Raw genomic sequence first — 12,889 nt, forward strand, 5'->3', positions numbered from 1 at the left:
CGAAGTAAGGTAAGGTGTAGGGCTGGTGGTTGGTTTCCGTTCCAGCCTACGGTTAGGGTTAGGGAACGGCAAGGCTTAGGGCACAGGGCAGGGTACGGAAACGTGGGAGGGTCGGGCTACCTGCTGACGCACGTGTCAGTGCCAGCGTACGGGACAGGAGTCGGCAACGGCGTAGAATAAAGTGAAGGGCTGGTGGTGGATTTGCATTTCGGGCTAGGGTTAGGGTTAGGGAACGGCAAGGCTTAGGGCACAGGTGAGGGTACGGAAACGTGGGAGGGTCAGGCTATGTGCTGACGCATTGGTCATTGCCAGCATACGGGTCAGGACTAGGGAACGGCGTAAGGTAAGGTGTAGGGCTGGTGGTGGGTTTCTATTCCGGGCTAGGGTTAGGGTTAGGGAACGGCAAGGCTTAGGGCACAGGTGAGGGTACGGAAACGTGGGAGGGTCAGGCTACGTGCTGAAGCACGGTTCAGTGCCAGCGTACGGGCCAGGAGTAGGCAACGGCGTAGGATAAAGTGTAGGGCTGGTGGTGGATTTCTGTTCCAGGCTAGGGTTAGGGTTAGGGAACGGCAAGGCTTAGGGCACAGGTGAGTGTACGGAAACGTGGGAGGGTCGGGCTACGTGCTGACTCACGGGTCAGTGCCAGCGTACGGGCCAGGAGTAGGCAAAGGCGTAGGGTAAGGTGTAGGGCTGGTGGTGGGTTTCCGTTCCGGGCTAGGGTTAGGGTTAGGGAACGGCAAGGCTTAGGGCACAGGTGAGGGTACGGAAACGTGGGAGGGTCAGGCTACATGCTGACGCACGGGTCAGTGCCAGCGTACGGGCCAGGAGTAGGCAACGGCGTAAGGTAAGGTGTAGGGCTGGTGGTTGGTTTCCGTTCCAGGCTAGGGTTAGGGTTAGGGAACGGCAAGTCTTAGGGCACAGGGGAGGGTAAGGAAACGTGGGAGGGTCGGGCTACGTGCTGACGCACGGGTCAGTGCCAGCGTACGGGACAGGAGTCGGCAACGGCGTAGGATAAAGTGTAGGGCTGGTGGTGGATTTGCGTTCGGGGCTAGGGTTAGGGTTAGGGAACGGCAAGGCTTAGGGCACCCGTGAGGGTACGATAACGTGGGAGGGTCAGGCTATGTGCTGACGCATTGGTCATTGCCAGCGTACGGGTCAGGAGTAGGGTACGGCGAAAGGTAAGGTGTAGGGCTGGTGGTGGGTTCCTATTCCGGGCTAGGGTTAGGGATAGGGAACGGCAAGGCTTAGGGCACAGGTGAGGGGACGGAAACGTGGGAGGGTCGGGCTACGTGCTGACGCACGGGTCAGTGCCAGCGTACGGGCCAGGAGTAGGCAACGGCGTAGGATAAAGTGTAGGGCTGGTGGTGGATTTGCGTTCTGGGCTAGAGTTAGGGTTAGGGAACGGCAAGGCTTAGGGCACAGGTCAGGGTACGGAAACGCGGGAGGGTAAGGCTACGTGCTGATGCACGGGTCAGTGCCAGAGTACAGGCCAGGAGTAGGCAACGGCGTAGGGTAAGATGTAGGGCTGGTGGTGGGTTTCCGTTCCGGGCTAGGGTTAGGGTTAGGGAACGGCAAGGCTTAGGGCACAGGTGAGGGTACGGAAACGTGGGAGGGTCAGGCTACGTGCTGACGCACGGGTCAGTGCCAGCGTACGGGCCAGGAGTAGGTAACGGCGTAATGTAAGGTGTAGCGCTGGTGGTTGGTTTCCGTTCAAGGCTAGGGTTAGGGTTAGGGAACGGCAAGGCTTAGGGCACAGCTGAGGGTACGGAAACGTGGGAGGGTCGGGCTACGTGCTGACGCATGGGTCAGTGCCAGCGTACGGCCCAGGAGTAGGCAACGGCGTAGGATGAAGTGTAGGGCTGGTGGTGGATTTGCGTTCTGGACTAGGATTAGGGTTTGGGAACGGCAAGGCTTAGGGCACAGGTGAGGGTACGGAAACGTGGGAGGGTCAGGCTACGTGCTGACGCACGGGTCAGTGCCTGCGTACGGGCCAGGAGTAGGGTACGGCGTAAGGTAAGGTGTAGGTCTGGTGGTGGGTTTCCGTTCCGAGCTAGGGTTAGGGTTAGGGAACGGCAAGGCTTAGGGCACAGGTGAGGGTACGGAAACGTGGGCGGGTCAGGCTACGTGCTGACGCATGTTTCAGTGCCAGCGTACGGGCCAGGAATAGGGTACGAAGTAAGGTAAGGTGTAGGGCTGGTGGTAGGTTTCCGTTCCGCGCTAGGGTTAGGGTTAGGGAACGGCAAGGCTTAGGGCACAGGTGAGGGTACGGAAACGTGGGAGGGTCAGGCTACGTGCTGAAGCACGGTTCAGTGCCAGGGTACGGGCCAGGAGTAGGCAACGGCGTAGGATAAAGTATAGGGCTGGTGGTGGATTTCTGTTCCATGCTAGGGTTAGGGTTAGGGAACGGCAAGGCTTAGGGCACAGGTGAGTGTACGGAAACGTGGGAGGGTCGGGCTACGTGCTGACGCATGGGTCAGTGCCAGCGTACGGGCCAGGAGTAGGCAACGGCGTAGGGTAAGGTGTAGGGCTGGTGTTGGGTTTCCGTTCCGTGCTAGGGTTAGGGTTAGGGAACGGCAAGGCATAGGGCACAGGTGAGGGTACGGAAACGTGGGAGGGTCAGGCTACATGCTGACGCACGTGTCAGTGCCAGCGTACGGGACAGGAGTCGGCAACGGCGTAGGATAAAGTGTACGGCTGGTGGTGGATTTGCTTTCCGGGCTAGGGTTAGGGTTAGGGAACGGCAAGGCTTAGGGCACAGGTGAGGGTACGGAAACGTGGGAAGGTCAGGCTATGTGCTGACGCACGGGTCAGTGCCAGCGTACCGGCCAGGAGTAGGTAACGGCGTAAGGTAAGGTGTAGGTCTGGTGGTTGGTTTCCGTCCCAGGCTAGGGTTAGGGTTAGGGAACGGCAAGGCTTAGGGCACAGGTGAGGGTACGGAAACGTGGGAGCGTCAGGCTACATGCTGACGCACGGGTCAGTGCCAGCGTACGGGACAGGAGTTGGCAACGGCGTTCGATAAAGTGTACGGCTGGTGGTGGATTTGCGTTCCGGGCTAGGGTTAGGGTTAGGGAACGGCAAGGCTTAGGGCACAGGTGAGGGTACGGAAACGTGGGAGGGTCAGGCTATGTGCTGACGCATTGGTGATTGCCAGCGTACGGGTCAGGAGTAGGGTACAGCGAAAGTTAAGGTGTAGGGCTGGTGGTGGGTTTCTATTCCGGGCTAGGGTTAGGGTTAGGGAACGGCAAGGCTTAGGGCACAGGTGAGGGTACGGAAACGTGGGAGGGTCAGGCTACGTGCTGACGCACGGTTCAGTGCCAGCGTACGGGCCAGGAATAGGGTACGGCGTAAGTAAAGGTGTAGGGCTGGTGGTGGGTTTCCGTTCCGGGTTAGGGTTAGGGTTAGGGAACGGCAGGGCTTAGGGCGCAGGTGAGGGTACGGAAACGTGCGAGGGTCAGGCTATGTGCAGACGCAAGGGTCAGTGCCAGCGTACTTGCCAGGAGTAGGCAACAGCGTAGGATAAAGTGTAGGGTTGGTGGTGGATTTGCGTTCCGGGCTAGGGTTAGGGTTAGGGAACGGCAAGGCTTAGGGCACAGGTGAGGGTACGGAAACGTGGGAGGGTCAGGGTACGTGCTGACGCATGGGTCAGTGCCAGCGTACGGGTCAGGATTAGGGTACGGCGTAAGGTAAGGTGTAGGGCTGGTGGTGGGTTTCTATTCCGGGCTAGGGTTAGGGTTAGGGAACGGCAAGGCTTAGGGCACAGGTGAGGGTACGGAAACGTGGGAGGGTCAGGCTCCGTGGTGACGCACGGTTCAGTGCCAGCGTACGGGCCAGGAATAGGGTACGGCGTAAGGTAAGGTGTAGGGCTGGTGGTGGGTTTCCGTTCCGGGCTAGGGTTAGGGTTAGGGAACGGCAAGGCTTAGGGCACAGGTGAGGGTACGGAAACGTGGGAGGGTCAGGCTACGTGCTGACGCACGGGTCAGTGCCAGCGTACGGGCCAGGAGTAGGTACGGCGTAAGGTAAGGTGTAGGGCTTCTGGTTGATTTCTGTTCCAGGCTAGGGTTAGGGTTATGGAACGGCAAGGCTTAGGGCACAGGTGAGGGTACGGAAACGTGGGAGGGTCGGGCTACGTGCTGACGCATGGGTCAGTGCCAGCGTACGGGACAGGAGTCGGCAACGGCGTAGGATAAAGTGTAGGGCTGGTTGTGGATTTGCGTTCCGGGCTAGGGTCAGGGTTAGGGAAAGGCAAGGCTTAGGGCACAGTTCAGGGTACGGAAACGTGGGAGGGTAAGGCTACGTGCTGATGCACGGGTCAGTGCCAGAGTACAGGCCAGGAGTAGGCAACGGCGTAGGGTAAGGTGTAGGGCTGGTGGTGGGTTTCCTTTCCGGGCTAGGGTTAGGGTTAGGGAACGGCAAGGCTTAGGGCACAGGTGAGGGTACGGAACCGTGGGAGGGTCAGGCTACGTGCTGACACATGAGTCACTGCCAGGGTACGGGCCAGGAGTAGGCAACGGCGTAAGGTAAGGTGTAGGGCTGGTGGTTGGTTTCCGTTCCAGGCTAGGGTTAGGTTTAGGGAACGGCAAGGCTTAGGGAACAGGTGAGGGTACGGAAACGTGGGAGGGTCGGGCTACGTGCTGACGCACGGGTCAGTGCCAGCGTACGGGACAGGAGTCGGCAACGGCGTAGGATAAAGTGTAGGGCTGGTGGTGGATTTGCGTTCCGGGCTAGGGTTAGGTTTAGGGAACGGCAAGGCTTAGGGCACAGGTGAGGGTACGGAAACGTGGGAGGGTCAGGCTACGTGCTGACACACGGTACAGTGGCAGCGTACGGGCCAGGAATAGGGTACGGCGTAGGGTAAGGTGTAGGGCTGGTGGTGGGTTTCCGTTCCGGGCTAGGGTTAGGGTTAGGGAACGGCAAGGCTTAGGGCACAGGGGAGGGTACGGAAACGTGGGAAGGTCAGGCTATGTGCTGACGCACGGGTCAGTGCCAGCGTACCGGCCAGGAGTAGGTAACGGCGTAAGGTAAGGTGTAGGTCTGGTGGTTGGTTTCCGTCCCAGGCTAGGGTTAGTGTTAGGGAACGGCAAGGCTTAGGGCACAGGTGAGGGTACGGAAACGTGGGAGGGTCGGGCTACGTGCTGACGCATGGGTCAGTGCCAACGTACGGGCCAGGAGTAGGCAACGGCGTAGGATAAAGTGTAGGGCTGGTGGTGGATTTGCGTTCCGGGCTAGGGTTAGGGTTAGTGAACGGCAAGGCTTAGGGCACAGGTGAGGGTACGGAAACGTGGGAGGGTCAGGCTACATGCTGACGCACGGGTCAGTGCCAGCGTACGGGCCAGGAGTAGGCAACGGCGTAAGGTAAAGTGTAGGGCTGGTGGTGGGTTTCCTTTCCAGGCTAGGGTTAGGGTTAGGGAACGGCAAGGCTTAGGGCACAGGTGAGGGTATGGAAACGTGGGAGGGTCGGGCTACGTGCTGACGCATGTGTCAGGGCCAACATACGGACCAGGAGTAGGCAACGGCGTAGGATAAAGTGTAGGGCTGGTGGTGGATTTGCGTTCCGGGCTAGGGTTAGGGTTAGTGAACGGCAAGGCTTAGGGCACAGGTGAGGGTACGGAAACGTGGGAGGGTCAGGATACGTGCTGACGCACGGGTCAGTGCCAGCGTACGGGTCAGGTGTAGGGTACGGCGTAAGGTAACGTGTAGGGCTAGTGGTGTGTTTCTATTCCGGGCCAGGGTTAGTGTTAGGGAACGGCAAGCCTTAGGGCACAGGTGAGGGTACGGAAACGTGGGAGGGTCAGGCTACGTGCTGACGCATGGTTCAGTGCCAGCCTACGGGCCAGGAATAGGGTACGGCGTAAGGTAAGGTGTAGGGCTGGTGGTGGGTTTCCGTTCCGGGCTAGGTTTAGCGTTAGGGAACGGCAAGGCTTAGGGCACACGTGAGGGTACGGAAACGTGGGAGGGTCAGGCTACGTGCTGACACACGGGTCAGTGCCAGCGTACGGGCCTGGAGTAGGATACGGCGTAAGGTATGGTGTAGGGCTTGTGGTTGATTTCCGTTCCTGGCTAGGGTTAGAGTTAGGGACCGGCAAGTCTTAGGGCACAGGTGAGGGTACGGAAACGTGGGAGGGTCGGGCTACGTGCTGACGTACGGGTCAGTGCCAGCGTACGGGCCAGGAGTAGGCAACGGCGTAGGATAAAGGGCAGGGCTTGTGGTGGATTTGCGTTCCGGGCTAGGGTTAGGGTTAGGGAACGGCAAGGCTTAGGGCACAGGTGAGGGTACAGAAACGTGGGAGGGTCAGGCTACGTGCTGACGCATGGGTCAGTGCCAGCGTACGGGTCAGGATTAGGGTACGGCGTAAGGTAAGGTGTAGGGCTGGTGGTGGGTTTCTATTCCGGGCTAGGGTTAGGGTTAGGGAACGGCAAGGCTTAGGGCACAGGTGAGGGTACGGAAATGTGGGAGGGTCAGGCTCCGTGGTGACGCACGGTTCAGTGCCAGCGTACGGGCCAGGAATAGGGTACGGCGTAAGGTAAGGTGTAGGGCTGGTGGTGGGTTTCCGTTCCGGGCTAGGGTTAGGTTTAGGGAACGGCAAGGCTTAGGGCACAGGTGAGGGTACGGAAACGTGGGAGGCTCAGGCTACATGCTGACGCACGGGTCAGTGCCAGCGTACGGGCAGGAGTAGGCAACGGCGTAAGGTAAAGTGTAGGGCTTGTGGTGGGTTTCCTTTCCAGGCTAGGGTTAGGGTTAGGGAACGGCAAGGCTTAGGGCACAGGGGAGGGTATGGAAACGTGGGAGGGTCAGCCTACGTGCTGACGCATGGGTCAGTGTCAGCGTACGGGACAGGAGTCGGCAACGGCGTAGGATAAAGTGTAGGGCTGGTGGTGGGTTTCCGTTCCGGGCTAGGGTTAGGTTTAGGGAACGGAAAGGCTTAGGGCACCCGTGAGGGTACGGAAACGTGGGAGGGTCAGGCTATGTGCTGACGCATTGGTCATTGCCAGCGTACGGGTCAGGAGTAGGGAACGGCGAAAGGTAAGGTGTAGGGCTGGTGGTGGGTTTCTCTTCCCGGCTAGGGTTACGGTTAGGGAACGGCAAGGCTTAGGGCACAGGTGAGGGTACGGAAACGTGGGAGGGTCAGTCTACGTGCTGACACACGGTTCAGTGCCAGCGTATGGGCCAGGAAAAGGTTACGGCGTAAGGTAAGGTGTACGGCTCTTGGAGGGTTTCCGTTCAGGGCTGGGGTTAGGGTTAGGGAACAGCAAGGCTTAGGGCACAGGTGAGGGTACGGAAACGTGGGAGGGTCAGGCTACGTGCTGACGCACGGGTCAGTGCCAGCGTACGGGACAGGAGTCGGCAACGGCGTAGGATAAAGTGTAGGGCTTGTGGTTGATTTCCGTTCCTGGCTAGGGTTAGAGTTAGGGACCGGCAAGTCTTAGGGCACAGCTGAGGGTACGGAAACGTGGGAGGGTCGGGCTACGTGCTGACGCACGGGTCAGTGCCAGCGTACGGGCCGGGTGTAGGCAACGGCATAGGATAAAGCGTAGGGCTGGTGGTGGATTTGCGTTCTGGGCTAGAGTTAGGGTTAGGGAACGGCAAGGCTTAGGGCACAGGTCAGGGTACGGAAACGCGGGAGGGTAAGGGTACGTGCTGATGCACGTGTCAGTGCCAGAGTACAGGCCAGGAGTAGGCAACGGTGTAGGGCAACGTGTAGGGCTGGTGGTGGGTTTCCTTTCCGGGCTATGGTTAGGGTTAGGGAACAGCAAGGCTTAGGGCACAGGTGAGGGTACGGAAACGTGGGAGGGTCAGGCTACGTGCTGACACACGGTTCAGTGGCAGCATACGGGCCAGGAATAGGGTACGGCGTAGGGTAAGGTGTAGGGCTGGTGGTGGGTTTCCGTTCCGGGCTAGGGTTAGGGTTAGGGAACGGCAAGGCTTAGGGCACAGGTGAGGGTACGGAAACGTGGGAAGGTCAGTCTAAGTGCTGACGCACGGGTCAGTGCCAGCGTACGGGCCAGGAGTAGGTAACGGCGTAAGGTATGGTGTAGGCTGGTGGTTGGTTTCCGTCCCATGCTAGGGTTAGGGTTAGGGAACGGCAAGGCTTAGGGCACAGGTGAGGGTACGGAAACGTGGGAGGGTTAGGCTACATGCTGACGCACGGGTCAGTGCCAGCGTACGGGCCAGGAGTAGGCAACGGCGTAAGGTAAGGTGTAGGGCTGGTGGTTGGTTTCCATTCCAGGCTAGGGTTAGGGTTAGGGAACGGCAAGGCTTAGGGCACAGGGGAGGGTACGGAAACGTGGGAGGGTCGGGCTACGTGCTGACGCACGGGTCAGTGCCAGCGTACGGGACAGGAGTCGGCAACGGCGTAGGATAAAGTGTAGGGCTGGTGGTGGATTTGCGTTCCGGGCTAGGGTTAGGGTTAGGGAACGGCAAGGCTTAGTGCACAGGTGAGGGTACGGAAACGTGGGAGGGTCAGGCTACGTGCTGACGCACGGGTCAGTACCTGTGTACGGGTCAGGAGTAGGGTACGGCGTAAGGTAAGGTGTAGGGCTGGTGGTGGGTTTCTATTCCGGGCTAGAGTTAGGGTTAGGGAACGGCAAGGCTTAGGGCACAGGTGAGGGTAAGGAAACGTGGGAGGGTCGGGCTACATGCTGACGCACGAGTCAGTGCCAGCGTACGGGCCAGGAGTAGGCAGCGGCGTAGGGTAAGGTGTAGGGCTGGTGGTGGGTTTCCGTTCCGGGCTAGGGTTAGGGTTAGGGAACGGCAAGGCTTAGGGCACAGGTGAGGGTACGGAAACGTGGGAGGGTCAGGCTACATGTTGACGCACGGGTCAGTGCCAGCGTACGGGCCAGGAGTAGGCAACGGCGTAAGGTAAGGTGTAGGGCTGGTGGTGGGTTTCCGTTCCGGGCTAGGGTTAGGGTTAGGGAACGGCAAGGCTTAGGGCACAGGGGAGGGTATGGAAACGTGGGAGGGTCAGGCTACGTGCTGACGCACGGGTCAGTGCCAGCGTACGGGTCAGGTGTAGGGTACGGCGTAAGGTAAGGTGTAGGGCTGGTGGTGGGTTTCTATACCTGGCCAGGGTTAGTGTTAGGGAACGGCAAGGCTTAGGGCACAGGTGAGGGTACGGAAACGTGGGAGGGTCAGGCTACGTGCTGACGAATGGTTCAGTGCCAGCCTACGGGCCAGGAATAGGGTACGGCGTAAGGTAAGGTGTAGGGCTGGTGGTGGGTTTCCGTTCCGGGCTAGGTTTAGCGTTAGGGAACGGCAAGGCTTAGGGCACACGTGAGGGTACGGAAACGTGGGAGGGTCAGGCTACATGCTGACGCACGGGTCAGTGCCAGCGTACGGGCCGGGAGTAGGCAACGGCATAGGATAAAGTGTAGGGCTGGTGGTGGATTTGCGTTCTGGGCTAGAGTTAGGGTTAGGGAACGGCAAGGCTTAGGGCACAGGTCAGGGTACGGAAACGCGGGAGGGTAAGGCTACGTGCTGATGCACGTGTCAGTGCCAGAGTACAGGCCAGGAGTAGGCAACGGTGTAGGGTAACGTGTAGGGCTGGTGGTGGGTTTCCTTTCCGGGCTATGGTTAGGGTTAGGGAACGGCCAGGCTTAGGGCACAGGTGAGGGTACGGAAACGTGGGAGGGTCAGGCTACGTGCTGACACACGGTTCAGTGGCAGCGTACGGGCCAGGAGTAGGCAACGGCGTAAGGTAAGGTGTAGGGCTGGTGGTTGGTTTCCATTCCAGGCTAGGGTTAGGGTTAGGGAACGGCAAGGCTTAGGGCACAGGTGAGGGTACAGAAACGTGGGAGGGTCAGGCTACATGCTGACGCACGGGGCAGTGCCAGCGTACGGGCTAGGAGTAGGCAACGGCGTAAGGTAAGGTGTAGGGCTGGTGGTTGGTTTCCATTCCAGGCTACGGTTAGGGTTAGGGAACGGCAAGGCTTAGGGCACAGGGGAGGGTACGGAAACGTGGGAGGGTCGGGCTACGTGCTGACGCACGGGTCAGTGCCAGCGTACGGGACAGGAGTCGGCAACAGCGTAGGATAAAGTGTAGGGCTGGTGGTGGATTTGCGTTCCGGGCTAGGGTTAGGGTTAGGGAACGGCAAGGCTTAGGGCACAGGTGAGGGTACGGAAACGTGGGAGGGTCAGGCTACGTGCTGACGCATGGGTCAGTGCCTGTGTACGGGTCAGGAGTAGAGTACGGCGTAAGGTAAGGTGTAGGGCTGGTGGTGGGTTTCTATTCCGGGCTAGGGCTAGGGTTAGGGAACGGCAAGGCTTAGGGCACAGATGAGGGTACGGAAACGTGGGAGGGTCGGGCTACATGCTGACGCACGGGTCAGTTCCAGCGTACGGGCCAGGAGTAGGCAACGGCGTAGGGTAAGGTGTAGGGCTGGTGGTGGGTTTCCGTTCCGGGCTAGGGTTAGGGTTAGGGAACGGCAAGGCTTCGGGCACAGGTGAGGGTACGGAAACGTGGGAGGGTCAGGCTACATGCTGACGCACGGGTCAGTGCCAGCGTACGGGCCAGGAGTAGGCAACGGCGTAAGGTAAGGTGTAGGGCTGGTGGTTGGTTTCCGTTCCAGGCTAGGGTTAGGGTTAGGGAACGGCAAGGCTTAGGGCACAGTGGAGGGTAAGGAAACGTGGGAGGGTCGGGCTACGTGCTGACGCACGGGTCAGTGCCAGCGTACGGGACAGGAGTCGGCAACGGCGTAGGATAAAGTGTAGGGCTGGTGGTGGATTTGCGTTCGGGGCTAGGGTTAGGGTTAGGGAACGGCAAGGCTTAGGGCACCCGTGAGGGTACGGTAACGTGGGAGGGTCAGGCTATGTGCTGACGCATTGGTCATTGCCAGCGTACGGGTCAGGAGTAGGGTACGGCGAAAGGTAAGGTGTAGGGCTGGTGGTGGGTTTCTATTCCGGGCTAGGGTTAGGGTTAGGGAACGGCAAGTCTTAGGGCACAGGTGAGGGTACGGAAACGTGGGAGGGTCAGGCTACGTGCTGACACACGGTTCAGTGCCAGCGTACGGGCCAGGAATAGGGTACGGCGTAAGGTAAGGTGTAGGGCTGGTGGTGGGTTTCTATTCCGGGCTAGGGTTAGGGTTAGGGAACGGCAAACCTTAGGGCACAGGTGAGGGTACGGAAAGGTGGGAGGGTCAGGCTACGTGCAGACGCACGGGTCAGAGCCAGCGTACGGGCCAGGAGTAGGGTACGGCGTAAGGTAAGGTGTAGGGCTTGTGGTTGATTTCCCTTCCAGGCTAGGGTTAGGGATAGGGAACGGCAAGACTTAGGGCACAGGTGAGGGGACGGAAACGTGGGAGGGTCGGGCTACGTGCTGACGCACGGGTCAGTGCCAGCGTACGGGCCAGGAGTAGGCAACGGCGTAGGATAAAGTGTAGGGCTGGTGGTGGATTTGCCTTCTGGGCTAGAGTTAGGGTTAGGGAACGGCAAGGCTTAGGGCACAGGTCAGGGTACGGAAACGCGGGAGGGTAAGGCTACGTGCTGACGCACGGATCACTGCCAGAGTACGGGACAGGAGTCGGCAACGGCGTAGGATAAAGTGTAGGGCTGGTTGTGGATTTGCGTTCCGGGCTAGGGTTAGGGTTAGGAAACGGCAAGGCTTAGGGCACAGGTGAGGGTACGGAAACGTGAGAGGGTCAGGCTACGTGCTGACGCATTGGTCATTGCCAACGTACGGGTCAGGAGTACGGTATGGCGTAAGGTATGGTTTAGGGCTGGTGGTGGGTTTCTATTCCGGGCTAGGGTTAGGGTTAGGGAACGGCAAGTCTTAGGGCACAGGTGAGGGTACGGAAACGTGGGAGGGTCAGGCTACGTGCTGACGCACGGTTCAGTGCCAGCGTATGTGCCAGGAATAGGTTACGGCGTAGGGTAAGGTGTAGGGCTGGTGGTGGGTTTCCGTTCCAGGCTAGGGTTAGCGTTAGGGAACGGCAAGGCTTAGGGCACAGGTGAGGGTACGGAAACGTGGGACGTTCAGGCTATGTGCTGACGCACGGGTCAGTGCCAGCGTACGGGCCAGGAGTAGGGTACGGCGTAAGGTAAGGTGTAGGGCTAGTGGTGGGTTTCCGTTCCGTGCTAGGGTTAGGGTTAGGGAACGGCAAGGCTTAGGGCACAGGTGAGGGTACGGAAACGTGGGAGGGTCAGGCTACGTGCTGACGTATGGTTCAGTGCCAGCATACGGGTGAGGAGTAGGGTACGGCGTAAGGTATGGTGTAGGGCTGGTGGTGGGTTTCTATTCCGGGCTAGGGTTAGGGTTAGGGAACGGCAAGGCTTAGGGCACAGGTGAGGGTACGGTAACGTGGGAGGGTCGGGCTACGTGCTGACGCACGGGTCAGTGCCAGCGTATGGGCCAGGAGTAGGCAACGGCGTAGGATAAAGTGTAGGGCTGGTGTTGGATTTGCGGTCTGGGCTAATGTTAGGTTTAGGGAACGGCAAGGCTTAGGGCACAGGTGAGGGTACGGAAACGTGGGAGGTTCAGGCTACGTGCTGACGCACGGGTCAGTGCCAGCGTACGGGCCAGGAGTAGGCAAAGGCGTAGGATAAAGTGTAGGGCTGGTGGTGGATTTGCGTTCCGGGCTAGGGTTAGGGTTAGGGAACGGCAAGTCTTAGGGCACAGGTGAGGGTACGGAAACGTGGGAGGGTCAGGCTACCTGCTGATGCACGGGTCAGTGCCAGCGTACGGGCGAGGAGTAGGCAACGGCGTAAGGTAAAGTGTAGGGCTGGTGGTGCGTTTCCTTTCCAGGCTAGGGTTAGGGTTAGGGAAAGGCAAGGTTTAGGGCACAGGTGAGGGTACGGAAACGTGGTAGGGTCAGTCCACGTGCTGACACACGGTTCAGTGCCAGCGTGTGGGCCAGGAAAAGGGTACGGCGTAAGGTAAGGTGTACGGCTGGTGGTGGG

The sequence above is a fragment of the Mesoplodon bidens genome (genome assembly GCF_964165515.1).
Source record: "Mesoplodon bidens genome assembly, chromosome: 15".
NCBI lineage: Eukaryota > Metazoa > Chordata > Mammalia > Artiodactyla > Ziphiidae > Mesoplodon > Mesoplodon bidens.